This window comes from Pongo pygmaeus, chromosome 8, assembly GCF_028885625.2.
Source record: "Pongo pygmaeus isolate AG05252 chromosome 8, NHGRI_mPonPyg2-v2.0_pri, whole genome shotgun sequence".
Classification (NCBI taxonomy): Eukaryota; Metazoa; Chordata; class Mammalia; order Primates; family Hominidae; genus Pongo; species Pongo pygmaeus.
Genome location: NC_072381.2, coordinates 3,868,800 through 3,894,156, shown reverse-complemented (window position 1 = coordinate 3,894,156; position 25,357 = coordinate 3,868,800). Strand labels below are relative to the sequence as shown.

Genomic DNA, 25,357 nt, shown 5'->3' with positions numbered 1-25,357 from the left:
AGTAGAGGCAGGGTTTCACCATGTTGCCCAGGCTGGTCTTGAACTTCTGACCTCAGGTGATCCACCCACCTCGGCCTCCCAAATTGCTGGGATTACATGCTTGAGCCACTGCACCTGGCCTGTATATTTTGAAACAGCTAAAAAAGTAAATTTTGAATGTTCCCAACACAAAGAAATGATCAATGTTTGAGGTGATGGATATGCTAATTACCCTGAATTGATCATTATATATCGTATACGCGTATCGAGCTATCACACTGTACTTCATGAATCTGTACAATTATTATAGGTCAATTAAAAATAATAAAAATGTTAAAAAAAGAAAAGAAAAATGACTAAAAATAACTTCCATAAAACCTTTATTACCATGCTTAGCCCAGTGCAGGTCCCTGATAAATAGTCACAGTGATGGTGATGATGATGGTGAGTATGGTTGGCTCTATAAAATAATTCATGATAAAAGCTTGGGCATAAAAGGAGACAAGGAAAAAAAGAGAAGATAGCAAAGACTTTCCAAATGTGAAAATAACTATACCATGAAATATTTTTCATTGGAAGCAAAGAAGGGCTGTGCACTTAGGAAAAGAACCAGAAGACCTGCTGGAGAGCTTTAATGTCTAATTTTGGTAACTTTTATGGATAATCAAAAAACATCCCGACATTGCTATAGAAAGCACAATAAAAAACATTATTTTTCTCTGAAACTATCATACAACTCTAAGAAATCAATAGAAAAATTAGTAAGTCCTTCATTAACATTAAAAACTGAAAATTCTTTAGTTTTTCAGTCTGATAAAAACACTTTTGCTTGAGTCTAAGAAAAACTCTTGAAACTCTGTAATGAACTTGATCTCCCCACTTCTCCCTTTGATCCCTGTGCGTGAATTACAGCATTGATTTTTAGTTTTTTTGTCTCATGTTCCTGTATATTTAGCTCCATTCTATAAATTATTGTTAAATTAGATTTTTCTAAAACTCTATCTCATTATTATTAAATTGATATTATTTATTAATGATCAATAATTATTAATAGAATTAATAATAATTTTAAAATTATTGTTACTATTCTTGAGATGGAGTCTCACTCTGTCCCCCAGGCTGGAGTGCAGTGGCGTGATCTTGGCTTACTGCCGCCTCCACCTCCCAGGCTCAAATCACTCTCCTTCCTCAGCCTCCCGAGTAGCTAGGACTATAGGCGTGCACCACCATGTCCAGCCAATTTTTGTATTTTTAGTAGAGACAGTTTCACCATGTTGGACAGGCTAGTCTCAAACTCCTGACCCCAAGTGATCCACCTGCCTCGGCCTCCCAAAGTGCTGGGATTACAGGAGTGAGGCACCTCGCCTGACCTAAAACTCCATCTTATTGTGCAACTCTGCCATTCCAGAATTCCCACAGGCTTTTATGTTGGTTGCTACACTCAGTTAACTTCTTTATCACTTTCTATTGTAACTTAACTTACAATCTTTTCCATTATTCAGCTGTTGCTCCTAATAAACCTCTTTTATGTTAACTGTTTTTTCTACACATGATTATCACTCCCAGAACCGTGTTTTCTCTGCCATGTTCCTCTGGGTGGGCTCCAGCCCCACCCTTTTCTTCTCTACACTGGCATTTCCTGAGCCATGTCTTCCACAACACAACTCCTCCAATGTTGGTGCTTTTAGTATTCATTTTTCTCAGTCATTTCCCATCCTAGTGACACAGTTTCAACTAGGAATGATCTCAATAGAAAGTTATATCTTGCTATCTAGTGAGTATGAAAAGGGTGACTCAGTACAATTTACTCTGCATCATCAAAATTAGTTCTGGCAAACCACCTCCAACACTTTTCTTCAACAATGCCTTTAAAAAGTCCCACATTTAGTTGACAAAATAATAAATGTTGTGTCTGGTTCATCTTGGAGGGCTCTATGAGGCAGGTGTGTTGCCAACAATTTGACATTTTCTGGGTGCATGATTCAGGGATCTTGTTCTCATTTTTAGGAAAGCAGGAGAGAACTGGCAATACCTATTCTGAAAAATCTCCATATGAAGATTATTATAGATACACCTCCTAGCTTCACTGTTGGGGCCACGGCCACCCATTTTTGTTTGCTTGTTTGCAGTGGTTCTCCATTGGAACATTAAATAGCCTTCCAATCAGGCAATATTCTAGTCAGTTTCTTCATCTTCATAGGGAAACATAAATCTTGCCTTCTGTTTTGATTAACATAAAAGTAAATACAGTTCTTATTAGCAAAAGAGAATTTGTGCATGCTAATATTGCCAGATGATATAATCACTAGTTCTCTGCTGGTTGTTATTAAAAGGCAGATGCATTGGGAATTCTGGGAAGATATGGGGTAATTCTATCCCTCCAGATATTCTAAGCCATACTTTGAATACAGACGATCAGAAAGCTGTACATTTGAGCCATATTATTTTTCATTTGTTAACTAAATTATGCTTGATTTTATTTATTTGCCTACATCGGTGCACAAGAAACAGGCCATTGTTCATTAACAAGAGAATGGAAAATAAAATGTGCCATATTGGAACACCAAAATACCATACAGCAGTAATAATGAATGAACTACCACAGTCAGCAACATAGGTAAATATGAAAATCTTAATGTTGAAAAGAGAATTAACACAAGAGTACAAATAGACCAATTTCATTTATATGAAGTTCTAAACTTATAAAAGTAGATAATATATTGTTAAAAAATGCCTGTGAAATAGATAAAAATATTTTATAAGTAAAGCAAGTAATAAGCACAAAATTTTAGCAAGTATAAAGGTGCATGCTATCAGGGAAGGGAAAACTAAAGACTTCAAAATATTGGCAAAGTTCTAATTTTTATGATGCACAACGATATCGTTGATCAGTGTCTTTGTGGCTCTCATATGTGTGTATATATGTATATTATAAAATGTGTATATATATATGTGTGTGTGTAGTATAATAAACAAGAAAACCAAGACGTCTCATGCAATCTGCTCTGACGTCACCCATGGGGGTGTTTGGGGGCACTGTGCTGTTATCCCACATCTGCTGTCGGAGGCCCGTTGACATGCTACTCACAGGTCTTAGAGTCAAGAAAAGTTAGTGGCACTACTGAGCAACAGGTTTGTTTTGAACTCTTGAACTCTTACAATTACATTTATTTCTTCTTTGTTCTAGTCAAAAAAGGAAGTTCAGAATCAAATCTATGGTTCCTCATAATTAACTGAACAGGATTGTATTGTGTGGACTTGCCACACCGACCTAAGTGTGGTTGAGTAAACAAGAGCAACCCTTTGCCTTGCCTTTCGTGACAAGTCCAGGGTGTTTGGCCCTGTGGAATATTCAGGCTATTGTTTTATAATGTCAAAATTTTTTTGTAGAGACAGGGTCTCCCTAAAGCTGGTCTCAAACTCCCGGCTTCAAGCGATCCTCCCTTTTTGGCCTCCCAAAGCCCTGGGATTATGGGTGTGAGCCACTTGAACTTGAATGTGCCGGGCCATTGAACTTGAATGACCTTCATCCTCTCCTCTTTCCCAGAGAAAGAGCCTCTTCCCACTTTTTTTCTAAGGCAGGTTGTGTTAGGTTCTTTGGAAGTTCTGGGTTTGTCATTAGACACATGGGGGAAGAGGCTACAGATGGAGTCTACGTCTCACCCTGGCTGTGACCTTGCCTGAATCACCCAGCCTTGCTGCTGGGCATCAGTTTCCTCAACTGTAAAACAGGAGGGTTTCAGAGCCTCTTGCTCATACAGCTACGAAGATTTAAGTGAGGTGTGTCAGGTAAAGCACTCAGGACAGCGCCTGACCAGACTCTTCTGGTCTCCTGATGGCCCCGTTGCTTCTTGTGTGCATAAAGCAGTCAGTGCCCCAGTTCCTTAACACCCATTAAGCTGCTATCGCTGCAGCATTTCAGCTATTTCCATCTTTGTTGCACTTTTCTAAAACACAAGTTGGGTTACACTGCATCTTTGTGTATAATACTGCAAACGCTGCCCATCCTCAAGATCTAACCCAGTCCTTCCTGACCGTTGGTCAGCCACGTCCTGCCTCTCTAGTGTTAGTGTGGGCTGTCTTCCTTAGGCTGGTCTTGGGTTTGAGCCTATCAATAAAACACACAGAGCCCTGAGGGTGCCAAGCCTCTTCAGCCTCCCTCAGGACAGCTGCGCATTCCGCCTTCAGCAGCCTCGGCTACCCCCACCCACCCCCCAACCCCAGCAACACACTGTGAGCTCCTGCAGCCCACAGCCTCAGGACAGTGTTTCTATTCCATCCCCCCTCGTGTTATGTTGCACCAACTCTTCATATTTTATCTCTCCTGGACTAATCCTGCTTTGTTTGTATGTCAAGTGGCCAGGCCAGGCTCAGCCTGCACATCCATGCTGAATGAAGAAATACACTGAAAGGCACAAGATAGTTATACAAAATGTACATATTTGCAGCACTTTAATTCTCTCAGTCCATTAGGGTAAATGCTGACAAAATTATAATAATGCCATTTAAGCATTTTGAATACACTAGAAGCACAATGTATTCTTATTAGACTAATGTCACCATTATACTTCATCTAATGGGCATTATCTGCCCTTTCACTTCTCTGAGCCACCTAATAGGCAGCTTGGAGGATTTGTGATGCATTGCATTTAGAAGAAATAATGTTTAAAGTGGGGTGAAATGGCTCTGACCCAAGGGGACTAATTAATCATTCTAGAAAATCGTGTCATCTCGGAACTGGACCCTGAGTTTCTTTAGCCCAGCTTAAACCAAGAGAATGAATAGCTTTGGGGGCTCCCAAAATTATTTGTATGATTCTGCTGTCTGGGAGTTAGAAGCTAGATGAAAATTCCCAGAGAATCACTTAGGTTTGAGAAGTGTCAAGAAATTACTGCAGAGCACTATTAAACTAATATGAACGATTGAAACCACACACAGATGTCAGAAAGACATCATCAGTCACATACACATGAAACAGATATGTTACATAAACATCTTCAAAGGATGTGATTTAAATTTAATTTTTAAACCATTCTGAATAATTGTGAGATGGTGAGTTGCTTTTTTTAATTGAGGGGGATGAAAAATCAATACAAGTACAGCAATTACTATATGCCAGACATCGTTCTAATTGTTCTGAGTATATTAACTGATTCTATCCTTACAAGAAATCTAGACGTTTTTGTTTTTTTTTTAATTTGGGGAGATGAAAAACCAATACAAATACAGTAATTACTATACACCAGATATTGTTCTAATTGTTTCCAATATATTAACTGATTCCTTACAAGAAATACAGGAGGTAGGTGCCATATCTTGCATAAGTAAACTGAGGCACAGGGAACTGAAGTATGAACTGGTGAAGCGGAGATCCGAACCAAGCCCTTGACAGTCTTTCCCTTCTCCAAGGAAGTGTCGCCCTCAACAAATAACTAGAAATAGTTGGGTTGGCAACTCAGTGCTTCCATCAACTCCATGTGGCTGAAACGCAGTTGGCAAATTATCAAAAAAGGTAGAGAAATGTTCAATTACATGTGAGATTTGTGCATATGTGTGTGTCTTGTGAGCGTATTATTTTGCTGGGAGAAGAAAAGAGCACTAAATTACTTAGCTTGACAGTTAAAAATACAAATAATATTAACCAATAACATATGAGTGTGTATGTAAGATGGCTCTCAAATGAAAGCTTTATTTCAGTGTGAATATAAGTGTTATAGAAGTGTTGCATTATGAATGCCTTATTTCGTCAGGGTGAGACTGAGTTCTTTTAGAGTGGGATTTTCCCCTGGGTAATTGTAAACCACTAGTCCCAATTGTGAGCATGGTGAACTTGACAAGATGTGTGGTTCCAATTTTCAATTTAACACAGTTGGATCAAATCCAGGAAATGTAGAAATGCTATTTTCCATGAAGCTAAGATTGAAGACATTCCTACCCATGCAGTTTTAAAACAAAGTGAAAAGTATCAGACAGTTTCACGTTTACTCTAGCTCTAGATATGAATGCTTTACAATACAAGAGAGCTAGAGATACAAATGCATATGAACATAAGTACCTTTAAAATTAAGTATGAGTTTTCCAGAAAGTATTTAGGTATAGCAGGAATACAAGAAAAAAACTGAGGCCACACTATAATCTATACAAATTGGGGAGAAAAAAGGCAGTGCCATGCTGTTGTCGACTTGTATTGATGAGAGAGTAGCTGGCATGTTGGAATTCTGTGGCACAGATTTAAACATCTATGAGTCCCATAACTTTTAAAGATATATGGGGTCTGCCATATACACTGAACCAACCAGGATGCCCTAAGAGAGCATCAGTAGCAAGTCCAGCCACTGCTGTGTTGTTAGCAACAGTATCCATGCTTCGAGGGGAATACTAAGCTGCAAAGCAGGAACTTCCATGGGGAAGTCCTGGGAAACAAGCAGAGTGGGGCCTCTGTGTTTTCCTGCTTTTAATAGAGTAGCTTATCTCTGCCCCATTGTCCTCAGCCTATAATTTGTAAACTTGCTTTTGCTGATTGTCGTTGGCTATAAAATAGACTCCTGCTGGAAACGGTCGATAGAACTTCTGCCTGCCTTTGACAAGCAGCTAACTAATTAAGTGACTAGTTTCTTTTTAATTAAAAATCATAATTCAACAACTAAACAATCTCAAAAAATGACTTGAAAATTCAGAAAGTAGTTTGATTTTTTTAAAAACCTGTATATATTTTATGTACTGGAGGAAGGAGGAGGGAATTGTTTATTTAAATTTTGTTTTTCTAAGAAGGAAGTCACAGTAAAGTCGGTATAGTTTTCAAATCCCTCATAGAGGAAAAACTTAAACAAATGGTTTAACACTACTCAATCGGTCAGTCTATTTACATAGCTATTAACAGTTATCAGCAGACTTAATACATTTTTAAGATATTTAATAAACAATTGAAAATTATTAATTTGAGCAAGTTTAAAAATCAGTTTCACAGATGTATAACTGATGTTAGAATAACTAAGATTCAATTATATGTGTATAGAATACAATTTTCTTAAGTATATAAAACATTTATAAGAGGAATATATATAAGACATTTTATGCCCATATCATGGGCAATTTTCAGTTCAATATAACAGATATTTAAGATAGATTTAGCTCAAAGTTTTATTAATTAGAATAAAAAAGTTAAAATGTGTTTAATACTAAATGACATCATTAATTCAACCAATTTAGTACATATTGCTGAAAACCGTTGACTAAATATACTAATTGTTTTGTGATTCTGTAAACTTCACTGAGGCCTCTTAAAGTTTTGACCTTCTTCATTTTCTTCAAAGACTATAAATCACGATATTTTTTAGTAATTTTTAAATTTTTACTTAATCTTTTTAATTTTAAATTTAATCCAATAGCAAGAATGTTTTCTGAGGGTGCAAATGAAAAAGAACTGTGTGATATGCACGTTTACTGAAACAAAGATGAATAAACCCAATGGCTTCCCTACACAAGATAATAATCTAGCCTGCAGAAATTGGCAACCTAATATAAAATAGAGCTGATGATAATTTCACAATAGGGATTTCAATGTTTTGTGAATATCTATCTATAATTCTAAACATTTTTTGACCACGGTCAAAGGGACAATAAGACCTGGTTTTAGAAGTGGTTCTTACACATAATGAAAACTTGTTTGATATCCATTGAAGGAGCATTTATTAACCGCCTCTGGATGAGGTGGAGACTGGCCCTGGGATGTAGATATGACGGTGACAAGTGTGGTCCTATCACATGAAGGACAGTCATACAGAGGAAGGGTGAGATCCAGTGCCAGCATCTCAACACCACATGTAACACTTCCTCCTCTGCTCCAAACCAAGAAACAACCGTCCAGCTTCCTTCTCAGGAATCTCATCCACGTGTCTCAGACAGAGGGATCAGGTGTTGCTGAGGAGGAGGGATACACAGAATTCAAACACAGATGCATTTAATCCTTCTCAAAGCCTTTCCTATGAGTACCTATGGTATGACGGCTGGTTGTCCTCAAGAGCTACTCTAGAAACCATCTTTGGATCTCAGAAACTACCAGGGATCCAGCCGGCCCCATTCTCCCCTGCTACCCTCCTGCAGGTATACATCCTTGGATCAGACACTTAGTTTTCTCTGGACTGAGGGTGATGTAATACTTACCTCATTTCATTAAACTGATGACTTACTGATACAGCATCAAAAACACAAGCCACTACGTCAACCCTTCTTAGTCCTGGGAGGAGAGCCGTGCATTGTACGTGGGTTAGCTCCTTTTGTCCTCAGAATAATCTATGAAGTAGATAGTAGCATCATCCTCATTTTAGGTTGGCAGCTGGAGTTCACATGGCTTAAATAAATACTGTGCCCCAGACTGCACCGTGCGTGAGTGAGCAAGTGGAACCCCACCAGGGCAGCCTCTCTCCAGGTCTTGGAGTGTCGTCACTGTCACTCCCATTCAGAGGCTACAGGACAAGCCCTGGCAGCATCCTTGGGGCATAACAGCTGCTAAGAAGAATCCTTGTAATCCCATCCTCTGAATGAGGGATTACTGGAGCGGTTCAGGATGAGCAGGAGGCCTTCCGAACTGGTGTTGGTCTGAGCCAGGGAGCCTTGGGAGCACTTTAGGTAAACTCTGGAATATCATTTTTTTTTTGTTTGGTTGGTTTTTCTTTTTTTCTCTTTTCCTTTTCTTTCTTTTTTTTTTTTTTTTTTTTTGAGACATGGTCTTGCTGTGTTCCCATGGCTGGAGTTCAGTGGTGCAATCACAGCTCATTGCAACCTCAACCTCCAGGGCTCAAGTGATCCTCCAGCCTCAGCCTCCCAAGTGGCTGGGACTAGGGGTGGATGCCACGATGCCTGGCAAACTTTTAAATTTTTTTGTAGAGACAAGGTCACACTATGTTTCCCAGGCTGGTCTCAAACTCCTAGGCTCAAGCAATCCTTCCACCTCAGCCTCCCAAAATGCTGGGATTACAGGTGTGAGCCACCACACCCGGTTACTTCAAAATATTTGACAGCTCCTGTGCCCATGACATCTTAGGGCACCACCCCCCTGACAGACTCCCTGATACAGGCATGAGATGTCTAAGGGTTTATTTTCCACCTGCCAGCTGTGTGATAGTCTAGCTTTCCAGGAACGCGGCCTCCCGTCGGGATGTTGTGTGTCTTTTAAAAACTGTTCCATTCATGTCAGCTCTGGTTGTCTACAGACCTTTATTTTTCTGCCTCTATAAAGATTCTGTCTTTCCCAGTGGGATTCTCAGAAAATGTCTTCTCTCTTTTTCAAGACTAGCCAGACACTGTCTTCAGAAAAAAATCTCCTTTCAATTGATTTCAAATAATGCTTTATACTTTGATAAGCATCTTTAAAAGAAAGACATAAACTTGCCTCCAGGCTCTGCAGTATTAGCCAGTGTTTAGAGAATAAAGATACTGACAGACAGAGTTTTGTATTTCAGTGATGGTCTATTACATTTCCTTAAACATCATCTTCATCCATTTGATGAATGATAAGATATTTTCATCTCTTTCATTTCATAAGCTATTACCATTGAATAAAGTTAAAGCATTGAACAAAAAGACAGGATAAATGTCTGTGGTCTTCATCCTGAAGAAAGTGATTAACCAGAGGACACTTTTAAATTTAAATCTCTGTCTCTTCATTCGTAAAATGGAAGTTATAGTACATGAACTTCTTCACAGAGTAATTGTATGGAAAACGATTAGTTCACATAAAAGTTATGAAAATGGAGACACTATCACCAAACTGTTATATATGAAACTCCTTTCTTTCTCTTTTCTGTTTCTGTTTTATTTTTGCTGTTTTTGAGATAGGGTCTCACTCTGTTGCCCAGGCTGGAGTGCAGTGGCGTGATCTCAGCTCACTGCAAACTCTGTCTCCTGGGCTCAAACGCTCCTACCTCAGCCTCCTGAGTAGCTGAGACTGCAGGTATACATCATCTTGTCCAGCTAATTTTTTGTAAAGACAGGGATTCACATATTGCTAGGGCTGGTTTTGAACTGCTGGACTCAAGCGATCCACCCGCCTCAGCCTCTTAAGTGTTAGGATTAGAGGCATGAGCCACCACCCCTGGCTGTTCCTTAATTTTTGAGGAAATTGGCTGTCTGGTCATTTTACTGTAATTACAAATTCATTCTCATACTTCCATTGCCTTATACCTTTGCTGAGCAGACATTTAGTAAGTGCTTACTAAACAAAACGAAGCTGTTTTATTTCTATGGTATGTCATGACTTTTCAAATGCACCCAAGCAACCTAAAACTGCTCTGACTACAATTTTTCCCAAAGCATACATTTAATTCAGGTTAAATTGGATATAAGAACAAATATGAGACTTAATTTTTACCATCCAGAATTCTTCATGCTGTTACATAAGTTCATGGCAGTATCATTAAGGCACCAACAAGAGGGGTGCAAATTACAGATTCTAAAAGTCATCACAATGATATGATTGCCTGTGTCCCTATTATGTCATTCATCCAGAGAAGTGACTCTTTTGTAGCCTGTGTAATTTCTCCAAGTAGAAACAATACATTGAAGATATCGTGTTAATGTAATGCTCAGTGCTGTTTAGAAAATGTTGATGCAGATGTTCTTCCAACAGAAAATGGGAAACTCTCTCTCTTCTGTCCAAGCCTGATGCCAAATGAAGGCATGTTCCCTGCCTTCATTTTCTGTGTTTCCATGTTCCAGCTAAATCATGGCAGTTGAATGCAACAGAAGTAAAATTGATTTAACTTCTGAAAGAAAGCTAATCTCAAACAAAATAACCACTTTTGCAATATACAGCTGATCTTTCCAAATATTAAATAAATGGGAAAAAATAAAGCTGTACATTTCGGAATGTTGTTTTTTCCCCTTTCATCTCCTATTACAAAAGCCCAGGAGTGGTATTAAAATCAGTTGGCATTCTGTGTATGGAATGCTATAAATAGCTAATCTGCAAATCCCTATTTAGGATACAAATCAAATCTCTACAGATACTATTTGAAATAGGAATTGCTTATAATTTTTGGTGGCATTTTGCAGAAAACCCTCTCCTTTTCTGGGGAAGGGGTTACTTCTGTGTAGAAGTTCAAACATTTCTCCATCATTTCGAAAACAGATTAAAATCTAATCTCCCTAATGGAAAAAAATGGATGTCCTGATTTGCATGCTCCACCCTGTCTGTTTTTGTCTCACAAACTGTTATCAGACTCTTTAAAATTTCACTGCAGGACTCTTCTGAGCTCAGTGCAAAGCATGGCATTTCAGAAGAATGTATTGTTTACTTTTTGAGTGTGCTGGGGCCTGTTGTCTGGAACCCTTTCTTAATTGGCTCTGATGCTTGAGTCAATAATAGAAAAGCAAACAATGGGCATATTAATATTTTTAAATAGATGATATTAGAATCCTAATCTAGATGACAGGTATTTAGAGGTGCAGACAGCCAGTCTGAATGCCTTCATACAACTGGTTTAAAAAAAAAAGAAGCCTCTTTTATCAAATCAGTTTTAGCATTTTCTGCAGCTCTGTTCCCTGCTGGTATGTAGCATATGACATGATTACTGTGTTCTAGGCATTGTGCTAGAATTCCCACGTGTTGTTTCTGCCTCCTAATATTATCCACATGTTGCTGAGAAGGTACAGTACATGCCCATGGTCAGGAGGTGTGGGGAGCCTCAGAGGTGGGACGCAAACCAGGTCCAAATTCAACGTCCTTTTAGGTGAGATCATGACATCACTTCCTACTCTTCCATGGGAGCTGCTTCCAGGGTATAAGAGGTGTTTTTTTATTTTTATTTTTATTTTTATTTTTATTTTTTTGGAGACAGAGTCTTGCTCTGTCACCCAGTTTGGAGTGCAGTGGCATGATCTCTGCTCACTGCAATCTCCACCTCCCAGGTTCAAGCAATTCTCCTGCCTCAGCCTCCCGAGTAGCTGGGACTACAGGCATGCCCCACCATGCCTGGCTAATTTTTGTGTTTTTAGTAGAGATGAGGTCTTGCCACGTTGGCCAGGCTGGTCTTGAACTCCTGACCTCAGGTGATCTGCCAGCCTTGGCCTCCCAAAGTGCTGGGAGCCACCCGGTGTGAGTCACCGTGCCCAGCCAAGAGGTGTTATTTTTTTAAACAGTTCTATATGGTCAATTAATATGGGAAATACTAACTAAAATAATGTTTAGCAGACTTTCGTGAATTCTTAGAGCCCTAAAATATGCCAGGAGCATTTTGAGTTTCTGAGAGAGGGATGAGCTAGGTTCATTTTCTCCACCCCTGCCTCCCCCACCACACCCTCTGCAGAGGGCACTCAACTTTGACAATGGCCTTAGAAGGATATTCTCCCCAGAAGTGCAAGGGCTTCGATACGCAGCCCCCAAGGCACAGGAAAACACGGCCCAGTGGGCCACATAACTCCAGCACCAAACTCCTGTACTTGGTTCATAGGACAAGCATGAATTCATGGGCTCTTTCACATCAACACCAACTTGAGCCCCTTTTGTGCCTGGTCCTGCTTTAGGCATTGGGAACCCAGAGAGAAATCACAAGGTCCTCAGCCTGGGGCGGCACATTCCCCTCCTGGGCAGTTTTCACGTCCATATTAGGGATGAACGTGGAGTTCTGTGGTGGCACAAAGGAAGGTCGGGCACCCTGCCTGGGAGGATGGAAGCAAAGTCGGTCCCCCCATGCTCAAGCACCAGGTAGCAAGAGAATCTTTGAGCTACAAGCTCAGGAAGAGCCTCTCCTTGGAGACTGAGGCATCCTAAGCATTGTCAGGAAACAGCCTCCTCAGCCCAGCTCTCAGTCCACAGGAACACAGGCACAGAGACCCCAGACAGTGCCCAGGAAGTGCAGAGGGAGTGAGTGCAACAGGACAGGCCTTCCAGAAGCTTCCACATGTGCCTGGTCCTATCAAACACCAAGTTCAGGCACTGAAAGACACCCTCATGGGAAGCTCTTGTACTTTCTTGTTTTGTTTTTTGAGAAGAGAATACGGTTTTGTTTGTATAGGTCTTTTCTATTGAAGTTCCCAGCCAAATGCAGTAGAATTTAACTACTTTCTAAATATGATACTTAGGGGCTAGGAATATATAGAGGTGGGTGTCTCCTTCATATCTAAGTCATTTTGACATTCTTTCAAAATACATTCATGTTCCTTAGGCCTACAGTGTGAGTATTAAAAAGCCAACCCCCCTTTAAAAATCTCTATACATTTATTTTTTTGTATTTTATATTAATAGAAACTAAACTAAGATTTGATGTCTGGTTTTGCATATATAATCTTTTCTTCATCATAACACCATTGTGCTTTTTGACAACAGTCTTCAGAGTTTTATTATTTTTGTTAACAGCTTAAAAGACAAATACTGACGTCCTTGAGCTTTTCTTAATTTCAGTTTCAATTCTGATTGTAGTTTAAAGGGAAACAAAGAATTGCCCATAAACACTTCATGTGACTAAATGAAAGGTCAAAAGACTCACTAGTAATTTTTCAGAAAAGAGGGGGTGGGTGGTGAGAAGTTTCCTTACATACCAAGTTTCTTCAGCGATGTCTGTTATTTTAACATCAAGTTCTGGCATGAACAGCATTCTACAGATCTTTGCCTAGTCGTTGTTTTATAAGTTCCTTTAAAACAGGTTTTTGTTAATGTTTATGAATTCATTCACTACATTATACACAAAGTGATGTAGCTTTATGTCAAAGCAATCCCTCTCTCTGTATTTCCAGATGAGGACAGCTTCACTTGTCTGCTACAATGGACGTCAGAATCATTCCAAGAACTCAGAGAGCTCGTGCCCCACAGCAGGATGTTTGCATGTTTCCAGGGAAAATGCCTCCTTCTTCTACCTCCTCCCTCACCCCATGCACACACACAGTGACCCACCCAGTCACACACACACACAGAGACACAGGTACACACACAGAGTCTCACACAGACACATACCTACACATACAGGCACAAATATACACAGATACACATATGACCATGCACATGTATACAGACACACATGCACACACAGACACACAGACACATATGTGCACACACAGATACATAGTCACATAGATACACATATACACACCCTTATACATACACATGGACACACGTCTATACACCTACACACTCCCAAAGACACTCACACATACACACATGCACAGCCATACACACAGACACATGCACACATATATACATAAACATACACACAGAGACACACAGCAGTACATATACACACATACACACCCAGCACACACAAACACACATGTACTGTACACACAGACATGAATACACACATGCACATGAGCACATACATATCCCCAGAAGGATACGTGAACACAGGCACAGGCGCATGTGCACACAGACACACACAGTGTCACGCACACCTAAATACACACATGGAGACAGAGAAGCACACAGACACTCTCGGAGACCACAGACACACACACGTACATACAGAAACACACACATACGTACATACAGGAACACACACACGCATACATACAGGAACACACACACGCGTACATACGGGAACACACACATGCGTACATACAGGAACACACACACAGAGGTTTCTTTTGGGGGTTGGAGGTGGGGTGTTAAGTTCACCCTGCTCAACCCTCCAACCAGTGCTTCTCCCGATTACTCTTTCAGGGATCGCCACCAGATGTTACAGTCCAGTGGCTCTGAAACAAGGTCCCTGTTGCTGGAATTTCCCAACAGAAGATAAGCCTGGTCAGGAATGAAGAGCAAGGAATTCAAGAATCAGATGAAGAGTGTTCGTTGAGCCAGCATAACTCCAGATTCTCCCCTCTCTCAGACTCACCTTTCCTAAGGCAGGGAATCCTGTCATAATTATAGAAGCAGCTCTGTCGTAAGCAAATAACAGCAAAGATGAGGCCTGAAGGCAAGTTAGCGTAAGTTAACATGTGTCCATACGGCAGCACCTGCGGCCCTGACGCCTGCCTCTATGTGGACAGGCACGCAGACTCGGGCTTGAATTCCTGTGCCACCAGTCACTTCCCTGTGTCCCCAGGGAAGCCATTTGCCTTTCTGAGCCTGAGTTTGTTTCTTGATTCATAAAAGGGAGATGAGAGTGCCATGTAGCTACATCGCCTGAGTAGGTCAGCTCCTTCCCCTTCACCCCGGAAGAATGCTTCCAGGCCCCTTCCCTCTGCCCCCCGAGAATGCTTCCAGGCCCCTTCCCTCTGCCCCCCGAGAATGCTTCCAGTCCCCTTCTCTCTGCTCCCCGAGAATGTTTCCAGTTGTGTGGGTGCTGCTTCTTCTCAGGGCTGGCCCACTTTCCAGCCCACTGTCTTCTGGCCATCTCTTCTGTGACAGATTTCTCCCTTTTTTAGTGCAACCTCGTCCATGGAGGCCACAAAGTGAGTTTGTGTGTGTGTGTGTGTGTGTGTGTGTGTGTGTGTGTTGGGAGGAGTGAAGTGGGGAGGAGCCTCACATCGCTTGGAAATTAGCAAGCCCATCATCATGTTTCCTAAGGAACGGATAGAGTTTTCTCTAACAGAAAGCCTCACTCCCCCAGCAGTCAACTCACACCATGGCCAGCTTCAACATATTTTTAAAATAAAATATCCTCTTATGACATATGATGGCTGACAAACTCACCTTTCTCTCCTCCCTATTACTATCTCTTCCTATTTTTTAAGAAGGCGGCAGTGAGCTTGAAGTGTTCTTAAATCAATCGCGCAGGGCCCTGGTGGTACCGGAGGTGTTGTCACGACACCTAACAGTTTTAGTCTGATTTTTAACAGATTCTTGGACACTGGAGGTCCAGGGAAATGTTATCTGGAGGCAGGTCTGGGGTGAAGGCATGACCCTGGAGCCAATCTGCAGGATGGCTTGAAACCGTGAGCCTGTCTCACGTGGCTGGGACCCCATCGCAGAAAGCACTCACTACCCTCCCAAAGATTCTAGTTTCACAAGAACTCCCACTGAAAAATATCCACAAAAGTACCTCCTACCACCAAACTGCCGGGATGCCAGCAAAAGGCTCCATATTGTCCCCATCCGGGTCCACAGCCTGCGTCTCAGCTGTGAGACTGGAAGAAGCTGGGGTTGATAAGCAGCCCTGTGGGAACCAGCTATAAACGCACACATGGAGACAGAGGAGCACACAGGAAAATGGAAGAACTTCACGGCCAGTTTATTTGTAACTAGAGCCAAAGCCTTGAGCCAGCCATGCCAGTCAAGGGTCAGCTGAAGTCGGCCTCACTGCGCAGCAAGAGCTGTGGCCGCCACATCATGGAGGAGTGGGAGGGCACGGGATGAAGAAGGGGAAGATGAGAATCAGAGCCAAATCCCTGTGGCTCCCCCAGGCTGTGAGGGCGCATCCCTGTGGGTCAGTTCCAGGCCCGAGCATTCCCATGTGTGGGAACCACATGTTTATTAAAACGTCAAGTCACCCAGAACACGTGTGTTTCTGTGCTTAGGTAGCACATTATAGACCGTGTGTTATGAGCCACACGTGGACTCCAGACTCATCGCCAAAGTGGTCTTAAGCACCAGGGTGGTGTCTGGCAAAGGTTTGGGAGTTTAGCCTTCTCTGAAACTCCTAATAGCACAAAGCCATTTACACAGGCTGATCGGGTTCAGGGGTGGTGACTTGGTATAATTTTCCTATCATTGCATGATTCTATTTTATGCCTTTATGTTTTTTAACAGCCCCCGTTTCCCCACCTTACGGAGTTTCTTGATCCCATTCCAGAAGGCGCTGTGGTTTGTACCTTTTCTACCATATCCACTCTGCATTCTTCAAACACTTCATTTAAGGCAAATTGATTCTCCCACTGCCGCCTCAGGTTAAGTCTGCTGAAGTCAAATTGCTCAGTCCAAATTCCAAGGTTTCTCCTAATCCTTTGCCACACGCCCTGCAACTTTATCTCTCCCTGCGGCCAGAGGCTTCCTCATGACCTCACGGCTGGGGCATCTGCTCCTGGGCTTTGCTCAAATCCTTCCAGACATGGGGCAACTGTGCAAGCAGGGAGTGGCCCTGTTTAGAGGGCGTCAGAATCAAATTTGCTTTCTCTGGTGATTATCTGTCGGGTAGAGATCGAACATCAGCATGGTAATAGAATCCAGCCATAAAGGCATAAAATAATACAGCCTATTTAAATTATTTTATAGCTGGCCAATATCAATGTTACACACATATGCCAGTCATCAACTTTTTTTTAAACTAAAGCTTTTTACCTTAAATAAGCCTCATCCTCCATTTCCACTAGATTCTTGTCGTGCAGATAAGAATAAAATACTCAGCTTGTACCTAAACAGAAGTCATAAACGAAAATAACTGATGTTTTAACCAAACTGTCTTCTGAAAGATTGGAAATGTCTAGTGAAAATATTACTGGGGGAGAAGAATGAGGTCTGTGGAACTGCATTTCAAACTCTTTCTTAAAATATTTTCAGCCTAGGTGAACAATGACAGTTTCTGCAAGTGTCCAGAATTGTAAAATTTACAAAAAAACAAAAACCTAAATATAAAAACTTGCAAATATCTAAATACAAAAATATCTAAATATAAAAAAGGATGGCCATTTTGGATATTGTTCTTATATAAAATATTTAAATAATACAAAATTATAACCTGGATCCCAGGACCACAGGATAGATCTGTAGTTAATAAAGACTGCTGTGTGAGACATCGTTAGGCATACAGTTTAGAAAGTTCCTCCTTCGATATACAAAAGCAACAATGGAATCATCTTTTCTTCTATTCATACACAGCGACAAATAGAATCTGTTTTTAAAAATATTTGTTCTATGCACCACTTAGAGAAGGAGAATTAGCAGATCTAATTGATCCAACTTCAAATTCTGCACTTCACCAGCCAAGTAGCCCCAAGGAAGTCACTGAATTTCCCAGACTCACTGTATTCTCTGCTGTCTCACAGGTAAACTGCCTGCTTAGACATCCACACTGCTCTTGGAAGTCTTAGTGAGACAAAGAGGTTGAGAGCACCTTGAAAACATCACCCAGGAAACATAAGGACCCTGTCGCATCCCACATTCATTCCTAAAAGTCTTCATGTCTAACCTAGAAAAATGAAATCAATGTTGGAAAGATGAACCAAAGCTCTGTGCTTTGAGATTTCAATTGATGTTAAGACTTTCTTAATATACGTTGGTATTAAGAAGAACTCAAGTGGGTCACAGACAGAAGATTAATCTTTATGGCTGTTAGGAGCCTCCATTGGGATCTAATTTTGCCTCCAATTACATGGCAGTGTTTTATCAACAGAACACCTTTCTCTTCATCTAGACTGTTTCTCTTTGAAGATCATGGGGCTGTGACTTTAGCTTGATCTACAGGTTTGGCCAACTATCTAATCAGTGAGTCTGATAATGCTTACATCATCACTTTGATAAAGAGGAGAAAAGAATAGCTGAATTTCCCAGAAACCAAGTCTGATTAAAATAAAAATGTGTTACATTCCTCCTCTTTAAACAAAGGTCCAAGCAAAAGAAATGGTGTTGATACCAAGAGGAGTAACGCCATGTCTGGCTGCAGGAAAAAAATCCATATATGATGTTGTGATTCCTACAACATGGTATGATTCTTTATTGAAATGTCAGTGTTTTTCTGTTAAAGTCTCAGTAATGGCACGATGAAGGGTCTTGTAATTTTTAATTCACACCAAACATTGTGTTTATTTTAATTGGCCAAATGTAGATCAAGAAACAGAACTGCTAGTCAAATGGGAGATGAAGAAGTAATTCCAATTATGTCATGCCAGGCATGTGGATACACACAGAAGGGGTTCAGATGCCTACACATCAAAAGTGGTGATAACTTGATGTGTTCAGAGAAAGATGGCTTTTTTTTTTTTTTTTTTTTTTGGTGGGGTGGGGAGGAAAAGATGCCCATATATGTTCATGTAATTTTAGCAGTTTACATCTCCACCTTCTCTGACTGCAAATCCCAGAAAGAGGGAGTCAGAGAGGCCGGTCTCTGAAGCTGACAATTAAATGACGTCCAGGTATTCTTCAGGAAGAGATATCATCCTTGGATACTCTCCATGGAATTCATGAAAAATAACGCAAATTTGTATAAAATACAAAAGATACTGAAGGCATCGCAAAATCGCAGAGCTGATCATCTTCCTAAATATACGGGGTTATATCATGCTTTGAAAAGGAAGGCCCTGCAGTAGGTTATCTGCATGTCAGCACGCATTCTCCTGTCCTGTTACTAAATCTACCTCTGACTGCGTGTCTCCTGACTTGGGGTGTGCATGGACACTAACTTGTGACCCATCAAGAAGGAAGCTACTTACACAACCATTATGTTCACATCTGTCTAGCACAGGATTTGAATGTCACGTTGACGTCTACCTAAAGAATGGCCGTGAGAAAAAAATCTTCATCTTATTGATTTAATATATACTATAAATTTTTAATAAATTTCCCCATAGTGGCATTTAAGAGAATACATTTCAAAGGGAATTATTACACCATTTCATGGGAAAGGGATTCTCGTGTTGACCCCAGATCTATGGAGAACATGAACTCAAGTCAGCTTCCCACTGGGCTCTGTCCACGGTTAACCAGAATCAATTCCTTAGCTTGGAATTCGCTTTGTTATGGTTGTCTGGTTATCTGGTCTTTATCTTTAAAAGATCTTTTCCGCCATAAGATAAGTTTGCAGGCATGGAGTCTGGATTTGTGGTTATTGTGAGTGGGAATGCTAAAGGCCAACATCTATGAATAATATAAATTGAAATGGCCAATACTGGAAATCTGTGTTTCCAGAGATAAAGGTTATTAGAATTTATATGCCTAGCACACAAGGAGAGAAAGTAACTTTTTCATTTTGCTGAGAAACTAGAAGGTTTCAAAATAAGTGAAGTTTGTACTCAGTCATGGATTAATTCAGGGAGCGCAAACACAATCTACCGGGCACTCGTCTACACAGAGAGGAGACAGAGGTCGCCACAAGACCCCTGAAGGCACTGATCGATGACTTCCCATGATATCCCCCCATCTCTGACTGCATCAGAATGGATCTTGCACATGTGCATTTTCTTTTTCTTTTCTTCTTCTTCTTCTGTTTTTTTTTTTTTTTTTTTTTTTTTGGACAGAGTCTCCCTCTGTCACCCAGACTGGAATGCAGTGGTGCCATCTGGTTCACTGCAACCTCCACCTCCCGGGTTCAAGTGATTCTCTTGCCTCAGCCTCCCAAGTAGCCAGGATTGCAGGCATGCGCCACCATGCCCGACTAATTTTTGTATTTTTTAGTAGAGATGGGCTTTCTCCATGTTGGCCAGGATGGTCTCGAACCCCACCCCTCACGCCATCCACCCACCTCAGCCTCCCAGAGTGCTGAGATTACAGGCGTGAGCCACTGTGCCTGGCCAGATTTGCATTTTCAAAAGATGGGTTTGAACGATCTGAACCTTGGCAGCAGAAGTGAGATTGGGTTATGTGAGGCAGGACCTTCCATCTCCCTATCCAACACTCCTGGAGGATATGAAATTTCTCCCCGTAAACAGCCTCACTTGGGAAGCCTTCATAGCTACCCACGGCCTCCACGATTAGACCCCAGCTCTTCCACGGGACAGAACCCATGCCTTTAACATCTGCCTCCCTTTAGCTGAACTGGCCTGAGCATAGCCGGTTGAGAGCAAGAAGCGCCGCCGCAGAGAGGAGAGCACGTGCTGAGCACTCAGCACCGCCCAGCCACGCTGCACCTGCGCGTCCGGGGCATCTTCGCCTTTCGTCAGTCACCACCGTGCGCACATCAAGCCGGTATCATTTTTGCGATCAGTGCCGTGGAAGCGTAATTTGTGTACTCTCAAGTGCACTCACCTTCAGGGCACAGTGTAAGGAATTTTTTCTTTCTTTTTCTTTTTTTGTTTCTTTCTTTCTTTTTTTTCTTTTTCTTTTTTTTTTTTTTTAGACGGAGTTTTGCTCTTGTCGCCCAGGCTGCAGTGCAATGGTGGGATCCCGGCTCACGGCAACCTCCGCCTCTCGAGTTCAAGTGATTCCCGGGCCTCAGCCTGCCAAGTAGCTGGGATTACAGGCGCCTGCCACCATGCCTGGCTAATTTTGTATTTTTAGTAGACACAGGGTTTCATCATGTTGGTGAGGCTGGTCTCGAACTCCTGATCTCAGGTGATCAACTCACCTCGGCCTCCCAAAGTCAGTGTGATGAATTTTAAGAAATGCATACCCCTACCCCTGAATAGCCATCCCCAAATCTGCAACCAACACTTCTGCTAACACAGAGCCTCTGCCTGCAGACTCCCTTCCTGCTCTGCCTCCAGCAAGCCTTGATGGGGTTTCTATCTCAAAAGATGAGTTTGGCCTGCTCTGGCTGTTCACGCAGTGAAATCGGACCCCACCTCTCTTTGGTGTCTGGCTTTTTCTGCTCAGCATGAGACCAAGATTCAAGAGCCACTGGTATGCACTGGATCATTTTCCCACCAGATATTGCTGTTTTATCAAGTAGATACTGAACATTTTAATTACATTGAAATTCCATTCATGACTTAAGAAAACAAAACTATTTAACACAGTAGACACTGGGAGGGAACTTCCGGTTTAACTTACTAAATGGGTAATCATCTAGCAATCATTTTGCAAATGATGAAATATTAGAAATATAACATTTAACAGCAGAAATAACCATCTAAATCTTAACCATATAATATTTGCTGAAAGACTGAAGTTTCAGATCACACACAACTCTGCCCCCTTCTTATTCAGCGCAAAGAAAACCTAAGGTTAAAACATATAAAACATACCCTTTTTTTTTTTTAGAAATACAAGTATGTGGAATGAAATGACCTCTAACTCACAGGAAGTAAATAATGATGGCGGCCTTCTTCACGTCCTGACCGAGGGTGGAAGGAGGTTTGTGGGCCCACAGCAGGAAAGGTGCTGCTTTTATTTCCATTTGCTAGGAGAGACTGGAGCCTCACTCAAGAAAATAACCTGATTACAGTAGCAGAGCATCATGGTCAAATAAACGTCAGCAATAAAATACATTCTAATCTGGAAGCCCAGTGTACGCATATGTGTGTTTACGTACACACACACACAGGCCTGCATGTACACACACGCACACACCTGGGTGGAATAAAGCCAGGCTCCTCTCAACGAATTTACTAGTAACTATTCTGCTAGGAGACCTCCTTCATCAGCACTAGCTGGGATCCTGGATGGGGCATGTCACAGAAATCGTGGTCTCTGCCCATGAAGGCAGAGGACAGCAGGATCCCAGACCCCATGGGATCTGAGGAAGGGCCCTGCCTCCCTCTGGATGACTTCTCAGGCTCAGGCGCTGATCTCTCCTGGGGCTAGCATTGCTTTCTGCCCTTACATTCAGCATCTTCCAATATAAACTTGTCAGCGAGTTTGCTTGCTTGTTTTAACATGATTTGAGCAGGTTTTGTTTTGTTTTGTTTTGCCACCAAATATCCCAGACCAAACCACATGCTCAGTTGGTAAAATGGAATTTTTCAGCTAAAAAGCTATGTCAAGGTATAACTAGAACTCTGTCTGGCGTTTTTCTGCAAGGGAAGACTGTGTGGAAGCACTGTTGTTCTCATTGCGGTCACACTCTTTCCCCGACAGAAAGGTGCTGATGCTGTGGGGTTGGAGCTCTAGTTGAAGGTGTGGCCTCTGATGCCAGGCTGTCACCATCTGGAAGGCTTTTTTGAGTAATCCAGGAAGAATGCAGCTTTGCAGAGATTTTGTGGAAATTAACAAAGATCAGTGGCCCCCGCTCTAAAGATTAAAGGAGCATTCAAGTGTGCTTACATCATAAACTCACTTATTTAACTCCTATCACCTCTGAAAGCTCGAAATCATTTTTGTCCAACTCTCTACTTCTCCCATTGTGGGTTGGACCACTGGTCACCATGGTGTTGTCCTTACAGATTTTGCTCTTGCTGAGCCACGTTTTGAAGGTGACATCAGATAATGATCATTGTAATTGGAGCTGGGATCATCTCAGTGCAAAGATGGTTCTTAAACACACACGATGACAGAGATAAATGGTGTTCACCAATGGAGGTAGTTGTGATTAATAGTACTTCTTCGTGCACTGTCAACAAAGCTGCAAGTTCGATAGATTCCAGTCAATTAGGAAGTAATAGTGATAGATCCAGGCAGCCTTCCAATAAGCGTGCGGGCAGCGTGTTCACCAGTATGGAGTGAATTGAAGTGTTTGCCTTAAGTCTGATTGAAATCTTTCTTTGAACCCTTCCATTGGGCCTCCATGCGGTAGGCCTGCCAGAGACAACCAGCCCAGCCAGACCCTGTGACACTCCACAGATGTAGCTTCAAAATATGCAGTCAATATTGCTAAGGGGTCGTAATGAGCTCTAGACTATGTTTATCCTGGAGATAAATGTGCTGGAAAGCCCACTTCACTCCAAAAGGAGCATAGGCGCTCCCTGTGAAGATGTTAGGAAGCCATGATGTGAGATAAGGATGTGCAGGTATTCTAGAATGTTCCTAGGTGGGGCTATTTGGAATGAGATGGGGTATACCCCTGAGAGCACGAAAGTGTGATCCAAATTGATGGTTGATGGTTATTTTCCTAACCATTGTAATTTCCATTAATCTTCATTCTCTTGCTGAGCAGTGGAGTCTGTTGCTATTTTTTATTTTTTGAGATGGAGTCTTCCTCTGTTACCCAGGCTGGAGTGCAGTGGTGCGATCTTGGCTCACTGCAATCTGCACCTCCAGATTCACGTCATTCTCCTGCCTCAGCCTCCTGAGTAGCTGGGATTACAGACATGTGCCACCATGCCTGGCTAATTTTTGTACTTTTACTAGAGACGGGGTTTTACCATGTTGGCCAGGCTGGTCTCGAACTCCTGACCTCAGGTGACCCACCAGCCTCGGTCTCCCAAAGTGCTGGGATTACAGGCGTGAGCCACTGTGCCTGGCTGGAATCTGTTATTTTACAGTATGTTTACAGATGTCCCCAAATTTCTGTGGGGAGCTGTGACTTTCTATGTCTAGAAACTTTGTGACCACAGGCACGTGGGGATGGCGTATGATGGAATCCCTGAGTGTATTTTTCAGCATCAAGGTCTTCATGGATTACGGTGGAATCACACTGCTGGCTGTTTCTCCTCCTTGTCCTGTGGTGGAGGAGAGGTCTTCAGAAAGAGAAACAATGTCACAGAGGCCTGGACAGCTTGAGGATCTAATGATTAGAAACCTTAGAGTGGGAATGAACCTGTGCTTAATACAAAGAAAGAAGAAGAAAGAAGAAGAAGAAGAAGAAGAAGAAGGAGAGGAAGGAGAGGAAGGAGAGGAAGGAGAAGAAGAAGAAAGAAGAGGAAGAAGAAGAGGAAGAGGAAGAGAAGAGGAAGAGGAAGGGGAAGAAGAAGAAATGAATGAACACATTTTTTTTTTTTGAGACCGAGTCTTGCTCTGTCGCCCAAGCTGGAGTGCAGTGGCATGATCTCGGCTCACTGCAACCTCCACCTCCCAGGTTCAAGCAATTCTCCTGCCTCAGCCTCCCGAGTAGCTGGGACTATGGGCGCATGCTGCAGTGCCCGGCTAGTTTTTTGTATTTTAGTAGAGATGGGGTTTCACCATGTTGGCTAGCTAGGTCTCGAACTCTTGAGCTCAGGCAATCCGCCTGCCTCGGCCTCCCAAAATGCTAGGATTACAGGCGTGAGCCACCGCGGCCAGCCTGAATGAACACTCTCTATGTGTCAGAAGTCCACCCACCCCATTTCCCCTGATGTGATTAGTCCTCTTCACATTCCTGTATCAAATTTTCTCATGTAACCCATAATTATATAAGAGAATTGCTTGAACCCAGGAGTTAGAGGTTGCAGTGACCAGAGATCATGCCACTGCACTCCAGCCTGGGTGACAGAGTGAGACTCCATCTCAAAAAACAAAACAAAACAAAACAAAAAGCCAACAACAGCAAAGAAGATGTCAGGAAAGACAAGGAACAGGCGAACAGCTGCCTTATGTTTCAATCTTTCCTTAAAACTCAAGTCTATAGAGGGGATGGGGTGAAGCTGGATCTCTGTGCACTGTTGGTGGAAATGTAACACAGTAGAGCCACTGTAGAAAACAACGTGGAGTTCCCTGAAAATATTAAAAATAGATTTATCATATGATGCAGCAATTCCACTTCTGGGTGTACATCCAAAAAAATCGAAAGTAGGGTCTTGAAGAGATATTGGTGCACATAAGTCTACAGCAGAATTGTTCACAATAGCAGAGAGGTAGAAGCAAGCCAAATGCCCTTCAAGAGATGAATGGGTAAACAACATGTGGTACATACACACAGTGGAATATTACTTATCCATGAAAACAGGAAATGAAATTCTGACATATGCAATAATATGGATGAATGTTGGGAACATTCCACTAAGTAAA

General features: G+C 41.8%; 1 long non-coding RNA gene across 1 annotated transcript; it reads right to left on the bottom strand.

Annotated features, from left to right (window-relative positions):
* Window positions 1-7,641: 7,641 nt before the first annotated feature.
* On the bottom strand, window positions 7,642-21,860 carry LOC129006517 (uncharacterized). The gene is made up of 2 exons (XR_008492017.1): window positions 21,796-21,860; window positions 7,642-7,899 (listed from the first exon to the last, which is right to left on the bottom strand). It is a non-coding gene; the product is annotated as an uncharacterized LOC129006517 (long non-coding RNA).
* Between the last annotated feature and the right edge of the window lie 3,497 nt (window positions 21,861-25,357).